We start from the raw sequence: 15,698 nt of genomic DNA, 5'->3' as shown, positions 1-15,698 counted from the left end.
TCCTGTTGGAATGAGAGAGTTGAGATATTAGAATTGAGCTTGGTCGAGACGTGTGTTTTAAAATTGATCGAGATGTTGAGTTGGGATTAGGGATCTACTGAAGTACTCTGTCCCGTTGCGTATGGAATAATTTTTTTTTAAGCATGGCATGACACATATGTTTTAACATGACACGTATGGTTCGCGTGATTTATTAATTATTTTAAAATTAAATGAATGTGATATTGAGATGTTTGAAACTGTTTTAGATCTATGATTTTAGCTCACTCTAGGAGCGATCTCCATTTTATTTTGATTCATTAGTCTTCCGACTCTTACTCAGTAACCCGACTTCTTCATCATTGGGTGGTGTTTGAATTGGTATGTTAAATTGTAAAAATCTTAGATTCTCCGCAATAGTAATAATAGAGGTATCAGTGGTAATTTTCTGAGTTTCGGGTCTCGCCTAATTCTTCTGGCAGACTGATTCAATTGTGTAAGATTTAATGTTAAGATAATTTGTGGCTTTAATAATATTAATTTGAGATGAGATTTGATTGAGTTAGTGAGTGTCAGGCTTACTACGGGATTCGGTAGCCTTAAGCCTACCCATTCCCTAATGCCGGTCACGGGCCCACAGGTGGGGTCGTGACAATAATTTTTGAAATTTTAAAGTAAAAAATATAATATAGAGTCAATTATATTTATTGAAAAAATAATAATTATAAAATAGCAAAAATAATTTATGATAGACTTAAATATGACCATTAGAAATATATATGTGCATTATTTCACATGTTTTACATCTAAATGCAATAAATTTCTTTATAACTCAGCAATTTTTATGTTAGTAAACTTAATTAATTTGCTATGTTATCTTTTTATTGTAAAGTTTTAAAAATTCAATAAGTGCTTTTAAAAATAAATTAAAAAATATAGAAATTTATTTTAAAACTTTAAAACAATTGAATAAAATTATTAAAAAGTGTAAAGTTCAGAATTTAATTAATAATTAAATTTTAATTATTAAAATTAGCATATCATAATAATTTTATTAATCAGAATTATGTTACACATAATAGTTGGGAGTTGTAACAAATTTAAAATTGGAATTTAATGTATATTTAGATGGGTGACTTTGTTTTATTGTATGTTGGGGGAAGGGTACGCACCCGTGCTCATTGCCGTCTCAATGGGGAAGGCATTTAGGGATAGCAATATTCGAAAAACAACAGTAACATTGAAAGCAGAGACAAATAAGAAGGAAAAATGTCTTCCTTTTTCTTTTTGGTAGAAAGAGTAAGATATCCAAAATGATATGATATTTGCTACTTGGGTCTCAACTCAACAGAATATTCAGCCTTTATGTAAAGACTAAAGATGTTAGCTGCAAAAGCTGTCTCTTAGAAATGGTGGGAAGAGAAAAATGAAAAACAAAGGGGAATGCTAAGATGTAGATTATCCCTTATCATATAGTCCATAGGTAATTATTGTGTTGGCTCGTATACATGCCATGCAGATTATTCTTTCTTCCACATTGTTGGTATATACTATAGCTCAATAAAACTTTTTATTTCATTCAAAAGCTAATAAGTTATGGACTATACAATAAGGGATAATTATTTCTTACACTCGTTATGGTAAAAATTTATTTAATACGAAAAAGAAAATTCGAACTCGAGACCATTCACTTGCAAAAATAAATGTTTTTGTTAACTAAATTAGACCTAAGTGTTATTATAACTCAATACTGATTGATTATTTGTGTGTAAAAAAAAATTAATTGCAATAATATTCTATAATAACTTGTAAAAAATTATGAAAAATATAAATACATTATTTCAATTCTTATTTTGAATCATAGAATTATGGTATGTGTTATATCCATCTAAATAGAAAAGAATCAAAATCTTATTTTGCTGATAGGATCGAGTTGTGGCATTATGCGTTATAATTTACAAAGCTCTACAATGATTACTAATTGTCTTTTTCCATGATAGCCGTCAATAAATATATAAATCTTGGATTTAAAAGGAAAAACTCCATTGTTCTGTATATGGAGATGAAACAGAAAAGAAACAGGATTCATGATGAGTTAGCTTCTCCTAATCCTTTATCCCCCATTAATAGCTAGAATATATATATATTAGGCCACCCTTGCTCAACGCATATATGGAAATATATGGGTCCCTTCGTTCATAGTTTTTCTTTCCTGAAATGTGGCTCCAAGCACACAGTTTTTTCAGGAAAAGAAAAGAAAAAAACCCTGAAACGGACTACTACTAGGTGGTGGTCCAAGGCCTGCCTAGTTCGCACTTTGTAGGCCTATTTATCAACGAGGTCCAGGCCAATAGACTACTGGGCCTTCTGCGGCGCGTGGAAGTAACACTGCGAGTGGGCTTGAAAAAGTGAGTAAAACAAACAAAAAGAAAGAAGGCCATGGTCTGTCCATATTGATGACATAGGTCACTTTAAGTGCCCTCTTGAAGGGGACGTGTTTAGGCAAAATGTAAATCTGATGCCTTAAGTTGCACTCCACATGTTTTTGCACTACCCCACCTCAGTCCTTGCATTAAGGGCTCTGTACCCTATAAAATGGAAAGGTCCCCCGCCCGTAAATTACGCGTTGAGCACTTCTATTGTTACTCTTCCAACTATAGCCATCAAGAATATGCCCCAGTTATTTATCTTGGAAAATATTTTCTTGCATAACTATGTCCAGATATGGGTTGAAACCCATAATGTTAATGTCTTGGAATTCATTTAGATCATAGTCTAAGGATTCATTTAGAAGATTACCTAAGTACCATATTTGATACATTTTCAGTTAGATCATAATCTAGTAAGAAATTTTACATATTATTATAGTTCAAAACTCAATTAGTATATATTTTATAAATGAAAAAAAGTTGTACTAATGGCATTGGGAATTTTAAAATATGAGCATTTTGGTATATATTTTTTTTAATTGAATCTCTAAAAGTTTAAAAACCTGTGATAGAAGTATTTCTGGATAATCTGCCTTTATCAGAAAATTGACTAGACATGAGTGAGTCCCATATATTTTTCGATTGGGTGGCCAAGTAATTTGTTAAATTATTTACTGATGAGAATTGGCTAAAACCTTCAAAATGGTGTATGTGAATGGAGGATGGCTCCTCATTCTTGCCTCGCCTTATTACCATCCTAAATCCATGTACGAGACTTAATATATATGAACCATAAATTCAGTAGAACACAAAATAATTATAGGCAAATAGCTTTGAACTTTCCTGTTTTATGCTGTTGAATATTCCAAGTGAAGGGGTATGTGTTACTGACATCCTACATGGTATTAAGTCGTTTCTTAACAAGAAATTTTAATTGAGAGTGAAACTCCTTAATGAATCTTCATATTAACCAAAGCGTGGGAAAGAATTAACAAAAACTATAGGATTCCCTCGGCTCTTCTCATTTTTGGTTCATACTGTTAATTTGTGTTTTATATTGCTACTTGCACTTACTAGAAAATAAATTAATACAAATAGCCCAATTTAGAATGATTATTTATTTAGAGATGTAATTTATTAATTAATAAAAAAAATAAAATTATACATAAATTTAAATTTTATATTTCAAAAATAAATATACATATCAAAATAAAAAGTCTATACGTTACGCATGTCAAATAATTCATGTCTAGGAATTTAATATATGTATAGATATAGATAAATTACATAATTTTTACATTTACAAATCCACTTTTTTATCCATCCAAATAAAATAATAATGTCTTCCTTTTCTTTTTTCGTAATTTGTTTTTAATTTCTTAGATGTAATAATGGTAAAAGAAAAAAAAAGAACTTTCTTCTATTTCATTCCGTCTCTTATAAGCATATTTAATTATGTTCTTATCCTTTCACTAAGAAATGTTTCATTCCTTTTCACCTTATGTAACCATGCATATTGTTAATAAATAAAATAAAAAGGAAAATTTTACTTGTGAATTGAACTATACGTTTGGAGTTAGTATACTCTATTTACATATAATAGTAAAAGAAACTCTTACTTGTAGCTCTCTCATCATCCCACAATTTGTTATGTATTAGGTGTAAATTTATGTGAGGGATTACATGAGAAATAAATGACTTAGTCAAGTATTTGAAACTTGAAACTTGGATTAATAAGTTAAAATCAATTATAATTGTCTCTCTTATTTCTTTTTCTTTTTTTCCAATAAGAATGTTAGTCATTTTGTCTCATTTTGAGTTTAGATCCTAACCTCAGCCTTGATTAGGATGTGAATCTTAGACCTCCACTTTGCCTCTACATTAAAAAAGAAAAAAAAAGATAGTTCTGAGGCATAACTTATTGTTTTCTTTATACAATTATTTGTTTGAAACATGCATGGCTTGCATATAGTAATCTGTAGTGATCTGTATTTTTGATGGCATTGGTCCATCTAACACAATGGATGGGCACAAAAATGAGGAAAAAAAAAAAAAAAAACAAGAAAGAAAACAAAACCCTTTAACAGACGGAGAAGTAGTTCATACATTTCTATCAGCATCATGTCTTACTCTTATTTCATATTCATATATTTCTTGATAAATAGTGGTACATCATGCTTGACTTTCTTTATTTTATTTTATCTTTATTCTTTTATTATATATGCAGTGCAATTCAGCTACACGTCAGCCATAAATTTATATATTTCTAAGAGATGTCAACTTGTTTTTTGGAACTGTGACAGGAGATATCAACTTATACCTTCAAACAAGATAAAATTCCTAATATTATTTAATTAGCTTATTAAAGTTTTCAGCCACGTGGTCAAATAAATGTGGTAGTAAGTGTTCTCTTTGCTGTAATGAGACATTATTTTATGCCCTCAACGTCCCAACTTGTTGGTTGAGATCTGCTAATATTTCTTGTTAAAGAAACTTAGCCAAGGAGAAGGCCTCTGAGTTCTCACTTTTCTATTATGGTGATAAGTGTCCTTATTTTTCTAACTTACAATTGAGATTATGTTTAATTGTCATATTCTTCGCTTCATAAGTATAATTAATTTTTTTTTTCCTTTTGTTTTAGTTTTCACATTTATATTTGTCCCACTAGGCTTGTTATTACTCTATTAGATTTTAGTAACCACAACCACAGATTTTTACTAATTAAATTTCAACTATTAATTGCTTTAAATTAATGGTGATGGGAAAAACAGCCACAAACGGTAAACAAATAAATGCGGAATTAATTTCCGTTTGTCTAAACTTTCTCAACTTGAATGAACCCTGAGGATGCAAACAAATAGGGTGGTCTTAATGCAATTAGAACACACACAATACCACTGCTATGCACCAAGATATTGAGCTAAAACAGTAAGCACACAACAACACAAAGACACCGAAATTTTAGCGTGGAAAACCCATAAACTAGGGAAAAACCACAGGACCATTTTGGCCGCTTAAATCCACTATCATCATCAAAGGAGCAATACAAAGTCTTCTCTAGATAATACTAGAGGCATACAAAATCATCATATCCTTGGAAGTAAGCACATCAAGGTGTATGGAATCAAAATAGAGCCAAGATAAGAAATATATTATCAGAAAATTAGCTACTGTCCAGACCAACGAAACCCGACCTCCGGACCTCAAAACCCGATCTCCATCGTCCAAAATATTGGCCCAGATGCTGTGTAGCTGCTGTCCAAAAATCACGACGATCCAACGGTTCAATCTACGGGAAACGGAACTTTTCTGCTACTGTGTATTCTCTTCTCTTCTCCTCTCTCTTTTCTCTTTCTCTGTTATGTGTTTGTTATATACTTCTCCTCTCTTTTCTGTCCTTATATTTTAGATAGTGGCAGACCCGTTTTTTTAATAATATGCTCCCAAAATAGAAAGTCTAAATAAGACTTTAATGGGTTCAATAGTTGGGCTTTACTCATGGGTCAAAAACAAAAAAAAAAAAAACTCAACAAATCTCCCCCTTTTTTTTTTTTTTTTGACTTATGAAGAAGAGTTCGCCACACCGGCGATGGAGCAACATACCTTCAACTTTTCCCTTGTTAGAACCTTTGTCAACATATCGGCACCATTATCATCAATATGAACTTTATCAAGTTCAAATAGTTTGTCTTCAAGTGCATCTCTAATTGCAAGTTTCTCATGTCCTCCTTTCATTTACTTATACAACATATCAAAGATTCTTAGTGCCACCTAATGGAGTGTTCTTCTTTGCAGAATTACAATTTACTGCTTCATCGGCATAATTGATGATTGTTAGAAGTAAATTTTTTTATATGTATTTCTTGATGTTTGATGTTTATTTTTAATTTTTATATTAAGATATACTTGTCAATTTTTATTAATAAAATATTCATATTTCTTTTAAGAGATTTATCATGTTTATCCTATTGAGATAGGGATGGTAATTCGTATCCTATTTGTGGGTATATATCCGGTCAAATCAGGTAATATTTGAATTGATTAGGGAAATGCATGAATGCCGTTGGATAATTTCGTGAAAAATATTAAAGTAAATCTTGCCGACTGTTTATAATGTGAATAAATGAATGGATGGCTTTTGTTAGCATGCAATGAATGGGTTTCACTTGCACTACCGAGCAAGTTGAAATGGTAATAGAATTGGTATCCACTCGTGTCTACTAATTTCTCCTTTTTGGTTGAGGTACGCAATTAATACAAATTAGGATAATTCTGGAACGTAAAATAAAAATGATATCAATCGAGATTTAGCTGGATTAGTATGAGATTATTGTTTTGAAAGTAGAGGTCTCGAGTTTGAGATCTTTTTATTTTCTTGAAGCATTAATTTCTTCTAGAGTGAAAAACTGAAAAAAAAAAAAAAAGATCCATAATGGTCCATCGAAAATTTCTCCATTCCCTCTAGCACTAAAAATTAACATATACTAATTATATTTATGGTGAAAATAATAATAATAATGATAATGACACGGTCATAGAACTATCGCAATATTTAGTGTGGAGATGAGATGGTAATGATTTTTCTAGTTTAATTAAGATATCGAGTTTGAGCTTTCATCATGCAGCTGCGTTAAAAAATCTTTGAGATTTTGTTTTACCATCCGTAAGAATTATATCTAGCAAGCTCTAGACTACTCTAGATTATTAAATAAATAAATAAAAATTCGCCATAAGTCATGAGATTTGATTAATTAAAATTTTTTATTTACAGAAAATATAATACTGTAACGAAAAGGAGAGTAACACACATATATAAAAGATATTATATTCTAACATTAAATGATTGATATATATTCAATTATTTAAAACTGATGAATGTCTATTGATTATTTGTTGGTTTAATTGATTGCTTCTTTTCTATTATAAGGAGCATATGCAAAATCTAAGTTTTTAAGAGACCTTTTAATTTATTCTTTCTTTCTAAAATGACTTAAGAATCACATTCTCTCTTTTTAAATTTAAAGAAAAAGAAAGAAGATATTAAATTCTTTTTATTTTTTTTTATTTTTTCATCTTTCTTTTAAAGTCACATTCTTTCTCATTACTCATTTTTCTATTCTTTTACTTTATTAATAACACATTAATTAGAGAGTCAAATAGAGAATATTTTTAGAATATACATGTATTTTAAGGCAAGTTAAAATGAATAATTATTTAATTATAATTTTATAGGAGGATATATAAGGAGTATTGGTGAGGATGCTCTAAATAACAAGTTTAATATTTTTGAGAAGGATATATATATATATATATATATATATCTATATATATATATAGGAAAATTCTTGCATATGCTTGGTATATGTCCTAATCTATACATCAAATCGATAAACAATTGATACATATTCATTAATTTTAGATAAACTTAAATATTTTAACATTTCTGAATTTTGTCATATTACATCAATAAATCCCTCTATCTTTAATAATTAGTTTTAACGTCCCTCTTATTTAATGAAATTTACTCTTACATCCGTTCGTTTGATTTTTCCCTTAATCAACTATTATTTTTATTTAAATCACAAGCTCTATCATTATAAATAGAGATATTTTAGTGTCCCTAAATTTTATCAAATTGCACTCATAGCTTCTTCTATTTTCAATAATTAATTTTAATTTCTTTCTCAAAAATATTAAAATAATTGGCCGAAGTTTATAATTTCAACAATTTTAAATAAAAAATTAGATTTTATTAGATTACTACTTTTATATTTAAAATTTAAAAAATCAAGATTTGCAATAATATACTTTATTTAAAAAAGATACATTGTATAAAGTTATATAAAAAAAATTATAACGATAATTCTGGTACTAGTATAGTAATATTAGTCAAAATAAATTGATATATTAATTTGATTAGAATGATAAAATAATTTAATATAATAAAATAAGAGGAATATTAATATTAGTTATAAAAATAAAATATCTGCTAATATTATTTAATAAAACTCATAATTTTTAAATATTTAGGCTATTAGAAATATATTAGATATTTTATTCATATTTAATAATAATCCTTAATTTAAAGATGTAATAATTTAATAGAATTAGAAGAAAAAAATTTAAAGTAATTACTAAGTATATAAATATAATTTGACATAAATCTACAAATATTAAAATAATGAATTCTTTTAAATAATTGGGTTTGTTAATCACTAATATCAAATCATAATAATATATATATTATGATTATAAATTTGGTGGGCTGATAACAAATAGATTTTCATGCTAAACTCGGACGTTGACATGTGGAAGAAGTTGTTTGGTTAGTCCAGCCTTCTCTGGTCATCAAAAAGCATTTAATTTGCAGCCAATAGCACCAAAAAGAGTGCGTGTGTGCATGCATGTGGGTGACGGAATGACCGACATCTTTTACATGCCGACAGCATTTAAAGTGTTGGAGAATCTTGGAGCCGATATGCAGGCTAGTGTTGACTCCTATAATTATTAAGCTTAGTTTAAGCTTTTTTTTTTTTTCTTTTTGGGTGAGGGGAGAATACGAATTTTTTTATTCATATTGGTCTTTATATATATATATATATATATATATAAATTTTTATTAAATTATTTTATAATTTAAGATATTTTTATTTTAGAGGTTGCAGTATATATTGTGTATCCAATGAATAATGATTATTAACAATAACGATCAAATTACATAACATCGTAAAAAATTTTGATGTAACATGCAATATCTCGTTGCTGCCAATACTCTATGGCTGAGACCACGCCTAATTATCACATCAGCACCTACTAATGATATTATGTAATTTAACCGTTATTTGCTAATGGTTATATTCATAGGATACCAAAATGATAAAAGTTATACCACAAATCCTAAAGTGAAAATACATTAAACTATAATGTAGTTTAATGAAATTTTTTATTTCTTTCTTTTTAAAAAAGATCCATATAAGTTATTCAATAATTTGATGACAAAATTTATGAATCATATTAGTTGAAAGAAATAAGTTTTGTTTGATGGCTATATTAAATCATAAATCAATTTTATTGTTGTCTTTATGCAAGCTCAATTTTCCAAATATCAAATCAATCTCTCTTTTGTTCCTATAAATAAAACAAATAGATTTTTAAATTAAATTTTAAATCACCACAGTAAAAACTCACAATCTTTATAAAAATAAGGCCTATTAGCCAAAAAATTCAAACGTTGGTGACCTTTGAAAAAATTGGCCAATTCTTTTAATTTTGGCAGATTTAGCCAAAATTGGAAAAGCTTTGATAAATCTAGCCTAAAACCAATGTTGGTCAAAATTGAATGACATGATGTAAATGCTAGCAGTAGGTTTTAGAAAATGTGGATCTCACTTTACACCTCATTAACACATCGCCTAAAACTAACTAGAGCATTTAATTATAGTAGAATACATATTTTTAACTCCAAAATGGTTTAACTTCAGTAAAATCAAACATCTCATTTCCTAATTTCAGTAGTTTTTAGGGTTTATCTCTTAACACATTCTTCAGCCCCCTCAATTTTCAAATAAATGGGTTAGATTTTGGTGCTAATTAGGGGCAGTTTTGGTTCTCTGAGATTCAATTTCTTTTCTCTCTCTTTTAATTAGCTTTGATTTGTGGTTGTTTGGTCTGCTGAAGAAAAGAAATTTGTCAAGTTAGGTGGGTTTTATGCCATGAGTTCATCGACTGAATCCTCTACCAATTTGACTAATAGGAGGACGAGATTTTATGTGAAGCACAATGTAGATTTCTATTGTCACACCTCATGGACAAGGCTAAACCCTAACAAGAGGTTCTTTCAATGTCCATTTTGGGAGGTAAAGTTATATTATTTCTTCTGCCATATATTTATCGTAAATGAGTAGTGATTGAATGAAAAAGTTTTTATTTTTCAGGAAGGAACATGTCATACATTTGAATGGTTGGATCCTGAGAGTCCAAATAGAGATCAAAGGATCTTTGATATGTTGTATAAGCAAATTAATGATAATAACCAGTTGTTATTAGAGAAATAGTGTAATGATAAAGTGTTAGAGCATCAAATGAAAGGAGGACATGAGAAACTTGCAATGAAGGAGCAGTGGACTCAACACTTGAAGGAAGAAAGATTATTGTTAATTAAAGAAATCAAAAGACTACAAATAAAAAATTGTTAGCAGAGAGTTAAGGGATAGGAAAATTGTCATTGTACTTTCTTTTTAATTTTAGGAATATTAATGTATATAAAACTTGTTAAAAAGACTCCAAAGAAACTGATGTACTTGCCTTAAATTTTTCTGAAACAATTTGTTATCAGTTATTTTATGAAAAGTATTAGTTTCTGAAATAATTAAGTATGTTGCATATAAACTTTCCTGAAATGTTGAGCAATGTGGTATAGACATAATGAAAGGTTTAATGGCTTTAAGTTTAACTAAGCTGAATGGCTAATAAGCCAAAAAAGAAATGAGGTACAAAAGAACTGATGCATATACATATATATATATATATATATAAGTTGACACATCCAAACAACTTTTATAAGTTGACAAAATAAATCAGCCACAAAAAGTGTTGCTACATATATATTCATCTGTTATAAAACAAGATGTTAAGAGAATACATATAAGTAACATGGCTAATAAGCCACAAAAAAGAAATCAATTCCCACAAAAGTTGACATTCCTAGAAAGCTTGTACAACCACAAAAAAATACTTTGCACAAAATGTCTATAACCAAAAAAAGATTACAACATCCTAAATCTTGTTCTTAGCTAACTTCTTTGCACTCTTCTTTTAAAGACTTGGAGCAGCTGCTTGTGATGCTATTATTTAAACGTCACTGAATTATGAGAACTTTGACTCTGAATTTGATGGTTTGTTGTTATTGTTGCTGAAGTACTGCCATTTCTTGCTACTGTTGTTGTCTCAAATGCACCACCAATAAACTTGGCTCTTCGTTTTCCTCTTGACATCTACAAAGTGAAGTATGAGAGAATTAACTTAAATCTTCAATACTTATAAATAAATAAGTTTAATTGTAATTTAAACATATCCTAGAATATATATGCCTGTTTCACTAAATATTCTAACACTAAATCCTTGGTTACCTAAAAAGTACAAGTTATTAATTAATAACCACAAATTAATCAAATCCTATTTCACTAATAAATTCAAGTGGCCTCAGTATACTTATATCCTCTCCTTTTGGGACCACTTGACACTAACAACTTCACTCGAACCACAACTTTCTTTTTTTATCCACTTCTCTATTATTCACTTCCTTTGCTCATTTCTACATTTCAACAATAGTCAAAGTGTAAAACTACTATTAAGAGAGATGTCATATACACAATATAAAATGTTAGGGTTTATAGTAAAATGAGGAAGGTAATTTCTGAAAGAGAAAAAACTTATGGTTTTACAGTAACAAATCGATAAAGAGAAATGGGATAATTGAATTAAAGTAATATAAGATATAATGTAATACATTAGTGTATCAATACAACGAAGTAACCTAGGTTAGGAAAACTAAACAACCTTAATTAGTTTTAGATGATGTGTTAATGATGTGAAAAATGGGACTCAAGTTTTCTAAAAACTACTTCTAGCAATTACTCCACGTCATATGCCATGTCATTTGACCAGCATTTGTTTTGGGCTAGATTTACTAAAACTTTCCAATTTTGGCTAAATCTGCCAAAATTAAAAGATTAGGTCAATTTTATCAAAGGTCACAAATGTTTAGATTTTTTTTAGGCCAATAGGCCTAAAAATAAATTCTAACAATATTGATGGACCCGTGACGCATTATATTACTATATAAAAAGATTTTAATGATAAAAATAATTTGTATATATATTAGTGTTAAATAATAAAATATTAATGCTATCAATTGATTGAAATATTTAAATGATAAAAGAAATAAAATATAAAACATATGAGAAGTGTCATGATAATTAATCATAGGATATGAAATTGTAGAAATACGAAACAACTAATAAATGGTGTTAGCATATCTGTGTACAAGTACTAAAGTAGAAGGTAAAAGAAATTAGGAAAAATTCCATTGACAGTCCTCAGTTTAGGCTTTGATCATCATTTTCTTTAAATTTTAATTTGTAACTCAAAATTCTCTCAATCATAATTAGGATAACCAGAAGCCCCTATCCATAGTTTCCATTTAAATAGTTACAAGCATGCAGACATGGCATGTCCATGTGTATAAAAAAGAAAGAATTTTACCACATCACTCATTAATTCACATGTGTGGTCTTATCTCTCCTCTCTCTTGCCAAATAGAAAACATTATTAAAAAAAAGTAAAAATAAAGATTAAAAATATATATAAAGAAAGAACATAAAATTAAGTGAAAAGAGAAACGATCAAAGTGAAAGCTCCTCCCATGGTATTATGACTAATTCATTGTTTATACAAACCAGAATGAAAATTTGATAAAGAAATGTTGTTTATAGTCCAAGGTCCGAAAATCCAAAGGATTGTCCCATTGCTCTTTCATTGCTTATAATAATAATAGCTTTTAGATATGGATTTGGCGACTTAAAAATATTGAAAAATCCTTTGTTCTTCGAAGTAGAGAACAATTTAGTATGTCGGAGCTTTAAGAAAATGATAGGTCTATCAGAAGAAGGAGGCATAAAAATGGCTCTCATCCACCCAACCCAATGGAACACCACCTCTCATCTATCTAGAGTCACCTAAATCATAGTTTCTAACAAAATCATATCCACTTGACAAATAAGATTGGTTTACATCTCTTCTTTCTATTTCTATTTCTATTTCTATTTCTATTTCAAGCAAGTGGATCGACTTTATATCACTTGATAAATAGACAAGTGCATTAGCTTTTCTTTTTCTACTTTATTTTTGGCCATATAGATTAGCAGGTTATACCATTCAAACATGTGCATAATTGGTAGACTGCAATATATTAAAATACTTAAAGCGAAATACCTTTTTCTTCTCAAAAGGCATCTGTTTCTATTTTATCTTTATCTCTTATAATAAGTCCTTGAAATTTATAATAATTTAAAATTTATCCTAATAAAGCTAAATATAAATATTTATGAATTTTCTTAATTGTCAAAAAGACTAAATATAAACTATGGATGTCTTTTTTCTTTTTTGTATTTTTACAATTTTGAATTCATCTACTAATTGGTACATATATATATTGTAGATTCTTTAGTTGCTTAATATTATTTACAAATCTTTCTTTTACGTATAATTTATATGATAATTTGGTAGTTCCATATATATATATGTATCATTCTATTATGAAAAGGTTCATATTTTTAACTTTTATTTATGAAAAACATAAAATTTATTATTTTATTTTTAATTTTTAGTTTAGAAAATAGTATAGTACTTTAAGAGGAAAGAGATACAAATATGAAGAGAGTAAAAAAAAAGGCTAATTTTTTTAGTTAAAAAATAAAATGGAAAAACCTAAAAAAATAAATCTTGATTAAATGTTAATTATATAATTCACGAATTTAACTAATAAAATCCCATAATATTCTTGAAAGTACGACATTAAAATAAGTTTCATACTCTTTCCATCCAATTTTAATAGGTTAATTTTTCTTTTTAGTTCATAAGAAAACATAGGTTACTTTCCTTTTTAAGTTGTTAGTTAAATGATTAAAAGTTTAAAATACCCTTTATTAGTTAACATAAATATTAACACTTATAATTAATTTTCACTTGCTTGATTTTGAAATTGTAAATTACTATATGACATTTCTTTGAATTCTAATATATTATTTTTATTTAAGTCTCAAAAATTATAAAAAACATTGATAAGTCTATCAATATCTGAATTATCGTGCAAGCATTAAAAAGTTTACTAAGAGTATTTTAGTAAGAAAATAGTTAAAATAGTGATATTAATTAAAAAAACTGAATTTCTTGACCATTGTACAAATTAAAAAGGGCATATCAAAATTAGACGATAATAATAATAAATTTGAATAAATCACAAGATAGTAGTTTGACGCTTTTACACTTGAGAAATAAATATATTTTTTGTATCAAAGAAGTAACACATGTTTTATTTGGACCATCACTATATCATAAGTAGTGATATAATAAGTATATATTATATTATACTTTTTATTTAATTTTACATGTATTTAATTTGGACCATCACTACATCATGATTTTATAAGTAATATGACTTCTTATAATGCATTATGAAGTCATAAATATGTTAGAATCTCATTTGATAGAATTATCTTTTAAATTTTGATTAAAACTAAAAAATATATATTCTAATAATTTATTATTATCAAAAAATCTTAATCATATACTAAATTATTTAAAAGTACCTTTTATTGAAATTTAATATTTATATTTTAAATAAAAAATATAATTTTGATATGAATTATATAAAAATTTATTATGCTATTAAATACTAATAAGTAAAATGGTAATATTAAATGTATTATAATATTAAATATTAATTAAATAAAAAATAATATTAAATACTTATTAAAATAAAGTGATAGTTACATATACTAAAAGCTTTGGATATCCAAATTAATTTAGCAACTTTGTAATGCGACTAATTTATCATATGTTTTTTCTTTGATTATTTCTTCAATAATCATTAAATTTCAAAATTATTAAAAATATAAAAGCTAAAGAAAGCACAAATTATACTTAATGCCAAGTAGACACATGTAACCTATATTATTTAATTCAACTATATAAATTAAAAATAATTAATATTCATTCAATATAAAATACCATTCAAATAAATTTTGAAATTCATTAAAATAATTATTCTTAACTAAACATATCGTAGTCCAAATATGTTCACAATTTATGCCTTTTAAAATGGCTTTTAATTCTTATTGCATATAATTTAATTGTATATTCTTTAAAAGTTTTAATCCTTAATAAAGAGACCATACATATTGTTATTGTATATAATATTTGAGAGTGTTTAGTTATTTGCTTAAAGATAATAACACTTTGTAGAGTTGGGTGAATTATAAAAAGCACATGCATGATTTTGTCTTCTTCAAATATTGCAATAATAATAATAATAATAATAATAATAATAATAATAATTTATTATTATTATTATTATTATTATTGCAAATATTTATTTTTTCCTGTGTACTAAAAATGTGATAATATATTTAAAATTTATTGAAGTTTTTTGCAATTGATGGCCTTTGTAGTAGCCACTAACATACGTTTTGTCACATGTAATTGGTTCTAATACAATTTTGGGTTCTATAT

Source organism: Ricinus communis, chromosome 10 (assembly GCF_019578655.1).
Source record: "Ricinus communis isolate WT05 ecotype wild-type chromosome 10, ASM1957865v1, whole genome shotgun sequence".
Classification (NCBI taxonomy): domain Eukaryota; kingdom Viridiplantae; phylum Streptophyta; class Magnoliopsida; order Malpighiales; family Euphorbiaceae; genus Ricinus; species Ricinus communis.
The sequence above is the reverse complement of the archived record's forward strand: the minus strand, read 5'-3'. Positions refer to the sequence as shown.